Genomic DNA, 5853 nt, shown 5'->3' with positions numbered 1-5853 from the left:
CGCCCTCGCCCCGCCCCGCCGCCCCCGGCTTCCCCTCCCGCCCGCCCGCGGCCCCGGGGGAGGGCGCCGCTTCCCCTCGCTCGACCCCGAGACCGTCGGAGCCCCGGCAGGCGAAAATGGCCCCGGGCTGCCGGGCTGCGTCGCGCGCTGCCCGCCCCCGCCCCCAGCAAGCCGCGCGGCCCGGCTCTCCCCGCATTCCTCGAGCCCCACGAGGCTTCGGAGAGACTCCTCGGGCCGTGCTCGCGGCCGCCAGCACCGTGTGCGGATCGGGCGGGCCGCGCGGCAATTGGGCACGTGTCTGCCCCGCGTCGGATCGCCACCAAAATCTCCCCGCGGGCCGGGGGTCTGTTTCCGCGTCCCTCGCTTATCTCGCCATCTCCGGGCGGCCGCCCACGGTCGGCTCCTCCTTTCACTTACCCCACTTCGCCTCCAGCGCCGTCGAGCCCCACCCCCGTTGTTTTAGCCCGAACGCTGCAGAAACTCTGGCGGCGGGAGAGAGAGGGACCCAGCCCGCCTGCGGAATTCTAAGCGCTGCGGGGCATCCAAAGGTTACTAGGTTTACAGACCCAGCGGGAGCCCCGCGCCAGACAGACGGACCCTCCCCCAGCTGGCGACCCTTTAACCCCTCCTGTGTGACCGGCAGCTGCTCGCTCCACGTGACGCGCCTCAGACCCTCTCGGCTGATCTCTGGGAGCCGCTCTTTGCCAGGGGGGAATTCCAAGGGCGACACCCCGTGTTCTCTGAGGCCGCGCTGCCGCCACGGACGGCTCCCCTTCTCGACAGTCGCCCAAAGGGGACACTCCGAACTGCTGGGGGGAGAAACAGCCGGGCGCACAGAGAACTGTAGAAACCAGGAGAGCGGGGACGGATCGCAGAGTCCAGAAACAGGGCACTGCCGGTTCCCAGGGACTTCTCCTTCACTCTCCATTGCCCGCAGCAGTGAACCCTCCTCCAAGTCACATGCTAAACAGTTTCCAGGTGCATTAGGGATTTTAGTGTCAAAGCCTCAAGATCCAGAGACTGTAAAACAAAGTTCCCAGAAGAGAGTCTCTTGCCCGAGGGCCAGGCTGTCTTCACGGGGCCCCTCAGAGGGGGGCGGGTTGAGTTTCCCTCCCCGATGGAGCAGAGCCCCGAGCCGTATCCAGCCACAGCCATGCCTCAAGGCCACTCTCCGCAGGCTGGGAGGAGCCTCATGCATGAAGGAACCGGCAGAGGAACCCAGGTGCGTGGGTCCTGGGGCTGAGATCTCCAAGCCTGCTTGGATCGGGACTGGGCCTCCTCCGCCCAGATCCCCCATTTTCCAGTAGCTAGGCAGTTACACCCACAAACTGCCCCCATACCATGAAATCCCATCAACAGCCAAGATCCAGAGACCATAAAGCAAAGCTCCTGGAAGTGCGACCTCTTATCGTCTAGGTCTCCTTCTAGGAGAACCCAGCAAGCTACCGAGAGTATCCTGCCTGCACGGTAGAGCCTGGCAAGCTCCCGTGGCATATTCGATATGCCAAATACAATAACAGTGATGTGTCTCATTCCCCTGACCTTGAAAGAGTCTTCCTCCAATGTGGCACCATTAGGAAAGACGAGTAAAATCTCAGGGCTAGGACGAATGCAGACGTTACTGGTGCCCGCTCGAGCACATCGATGAATAACGGGATGACAGTGATACAGTGATATAGTACATGTGGGGGTGGGGTGGGGGGGGGGTTGAGGCACTTTGCCTGTCACAGAACGGATCCCTGACGCCACCTATAGTCACTTGAGCATGGAACCAGGGTTAAGTCTGGGAGCATCACGGGCTGTTCCCCCCAAACAAAACGAACCCCCACAACTTTAAAGTTCTTGACAGAAAACATAATCATTAAAAAAACTTTTGGACTTTGGGACAAAGGTTTCTTAAAGCAGACAAGCCATTGGCTACAAAACAGAATTTTCATATTTCACGTTGCTAACACTAAAGCTTTTGGGGGGTGGTTTTGGTTTTGCACCATAACTGACTGTACTCAGGGCTTATTCCTGGCACTGTGTTCAGAGATCACACCTGACAGGCTCAGGGAACCACATGGGGTGCCTTGATCAGACCCGGGTCAACCATGTGCAAGGCAAGCACCCTACCACTTGTAGTAATCACTCTGGCCCCCACATTAAGAGCTTTCATGCATTCTGTTACAGCGGACAAGTTCCTGTCACCTGCCACTGAAGACCGAAAGACAGAAGACAGTCAGCCAAGTGCAGTTTTAAAAAATAAACCGTAACTTTATAATTCACTACAATTCAATAAGAAAAAAGGCTCAAAAAATACACCAGGCAGGGATTTCTAGATTGAAGTAGCGAGGGACAATTATTTTCCAATTTTTATTTTTATTTTTTTATTTTATTTTAGTTTTGCTTTTTGGGTCACACCCGGCAATGCACAGGGGTGATTCCTGGCTCTGCACTCAGGAATTACACCTGACGGTGCTCGGAGGACCATATGGGATGCCGGGGATCGAACCCGGGTCAGCCACGTGCAAGGCAAACGTCCTACCCACTGTGCTATCGCTCCGGCCCCTATTTTCCAATTTTTATATTTTTATTTGAAAGGGTTTGGTTTGGGCCATACTCAGCTGTGCTCAGGACTTACTCCTGGCTTGGTGCCCAGGGATTACTCCTAGCGGGCCTTGGCACCATGCGGTGCCAGGGTTTGAAACTAGGTGGACAAGTGCCTTATCCACTGCACTCTCTCCAGTCCTATACTTTTCTAAAACGAATGAGGTAGGCACTTATGTTTCTTTTCTCATAAAGCTTCAAGGCAGCGACTTTACAGGGTCATTCTGCTGGCTTGTCAGAAGCCTCCTCTCAGAAGCTCCCTTAACTTTTAGGGTCACTCTCTGACCCTTATGTGAGCAGGAGGCTTAGCATCTGCCAGACCAGCCTGGAACATTCATTGCACCTAGAGTCTGCCCTCTTTCTTTTTCTCTCTTTAACCCTATTCTCTCCTCTATCTCAGTCAGATGGTGCAGAGATGTGACTCAGTGGTAGAGTGCCTACCTTGCATATGTGAGGCCTCAGGTTTTTGGTTTTGCATTTTTGTGGGTTTTGGGTCATACCTGGCTGTGCCCAGGGCTTATTCCTGACTTTGTTCTCAGGGTTCACTCCTGGATCTGTTTTCAAGGATCACTCTTGGCATTGCTCAGGGGACCACATGTGGTGCTGGGAATCAAACTTGGGTCGGGTTTATGCAAGGCAAGCACCCTACCCACTGTATCATCTCTCCAGTCCCGAGGCCTCAAGTTTGATCCCCAACCGCACCCCAAATCTCCAATTGCAATTTCTGGCACTGCCAATGGGGATCACTAGCACAGCAAATGTTGGGCAGCACCACCAAGTGTGTGTCCCTATACATCTCATCACAACAGAGGGAAGGGACTGGGAAGATAAGTGCTTTTACTCATTCAAAGACACCATAAAGATAAACCAAGGAGGGGGCTCAAATGGAAGAACCATGCCTTGCATGTGCAAGGGACTAGATTCAACCCCCGCCCTGCATGGCCTCCTTGAACCACCAGGCATGGCCCTCAAGCATGACCTGGAGTGACTACAAGCACCACCACCAAGACTCAATAAAGAGCGAAAAAGGGCAGATTGCTTAGGGAGAAAACATTTTTGATGTACACGAGTAAGAAAGGGTCAATTTGTTACTAACAAAGAACTGCAAACCCATAAAACACAAAGGATCCAGTTTCCGGGTAGAAAACGCCAGTTATTGTGTCCCAGATGGACAAACACACAGGAGTAGCTGGCACACCACACTAGTGACCAGGGACATACAATGCAACAGCACAAGGAAACACCAGCATGCTCCCAGTCAGGCAGCACAAAGTGAGAAATTTCCCCAGTCAGAATGTCTCACAAGAACACAGGGGATTGCCCTGCCACAGAGACAGGGGGGATGGGGGGGATGGGGGTGGGAGGGATATTATCCATGGTGGTGGAAAATGGGCACTGGTGGAGGGATGGGTATCTGATCATTGTATAATTGAAACCAAAGCACAAAAAATTGTAAATCTACAACTTTAAAAAAAATAAAATAAAATAAAATAAAGGGGAAAAAAAAGAAAAAAAAAAGAAAAAAAAAAAGAATGTCTCACAATAGCAAGTGTTGACCTGGCAGAAGTGACTAAATATGATTCCTTGACCATTTCCGGTGGCACTGTTAGTGTTTAAAGCAGCTTTTGGCGATTGCTAAAAGTTCCTAGAGATACCATTGTTCCAAAATCTGGAGCACATGTTCCCACCTGGCTCCATGTGACCAGCAAGTACCAAGCTGAAGAGCAAGCCTAGAGCAACCCCAGAAGGGTGACCCAGGAACAAACACAAGTAAACAAGAAAATAAACGTTGATGTTAATAGCAACACCAGTGAACAACTGCACCAGAGCAAATGGCTGAAACCAGAAGAAAGCAAACCTGAAATACACGGCCCTGGAAAACAGGGGCAAAATGCCCTCCTCCTTGTTCCCGAACACCTTCCTCCAGGTATACTCCAAATTTTCCAACGCCCAGGCCACCAGACAGTCCCATGCGTTTCAGGTCCAGCTCCTCCTGAGCTCCTCCTCTTGGAGCTCTGATGCAAGATTCAGCCACAGGAGCAGAGCAGCTGGGCCAAGCTCTCCAAGTCCAGGCACTCCCCTGGGAAGCTAGGACTGCAGAGGAGAGAACAGTGCATCCGGAAAATGCCCCTGTAGGCTCTTCTAAGGCTGCAATGGACCCCAGCAGAGGACCAGGCCTCACAGCCCTGCATGTAGACTCCCTTCATGGGAGTCTGGGCTGGTTTGGGGGGAAGGAAGTAGCATCCAATAGGTTCCCTTTGCCCACTGGTTTATTGAAGCGATACAGTCACAATGCTCAAGCACTCATTTCTGTCTTTCCAGAAGATTCTCCCCTAGAAAGCGAACAATTTGGTGGGATTTTTCCTGTTTCATCAACCATCCCCATTGTCTAATTCCAGAACATTTCCACCACCTCCAAATGAACCCTCAGAGCCACTGGTAGTTCTTCCTCACTTGCCCCCGCCCCCCCAGCAAGCCTGAGTAACCACTAACCTATTTTCTGAGTCTAGTAGTGAAATCTACCCCAAGGGGCTCCCAAACTCTCCCTTCAGAATTTGTTAATCACTAAGTGGGTGGCCTAGCAAACATGATTAACTCTAAATGCTTTCTGTTTCTTTGTCATTTTTATCTTTGTGGTTTTTTTAAATTTTCAGGTCACACCTGGCAATGCACAGGGGTTACTCCTGGCTCATACACTCAAGAATCGCTCCTGGCAGTGCTTGGAGACCATATGGGATGCTGGGAATCGAACCTGGGTCAGCTACGTGCAAAGCAAATGCCCTACCCGCTGTGCTATAACTCCAGCTCTGTCATTTTTATTTTTGGTTTTAGTTTGGGGAGGCCATGCTGAGTGCTGCTCAGGAGCTATTCCTGGCTCTCTGCTCAGTGATCACTCCTGGCAGGGCTGGGGAACCATGTGGTAGTGGGGAACAAACCTGGGCCTCCCACATGCAAAGCCCATCCTCAGCACTTTGGGCTATCTCTCCAGCCCTGGAAGTGTTTTCTTGATCAACAGAGCCCTAAACTGTTGGACAGAGTAAAACCCATATTTGTTCTGGAGAAATCTTCATTAAACTAGGTGTGCGTTTCTTTCTTTCTTTTGGCTTTTTGAGTCACACCTGGCGATGCTCAGGGGTTACTCCTGGCTCTGCACTCAGGAATTACTGTTGGCCGTGCTTGGGGACCATATGACATACCGGGGATTAAATCCGGGTTGGCTACGTGCAAGACAAGTGCCCTCCCTGCTGTACTATCACTCTGGCC

This window comes from Sorex fumeus, unplaced genomic scaffold, assembly GCF_029834395.1.
Source record: "Sorex fumeus unplaced genomic scaffold, SorFum_2.1 ptg000070l, whole genome shotgun sequence".
NCBI classification, from domain to species: Eukaryota; Metazoa; Chordata; class Mammalia; order Eulipotyphla; family Soricidae; genus Sorex; species Sorex fumeus.
Note: the sequence above shows the minus strand (reverse complement) of the source record.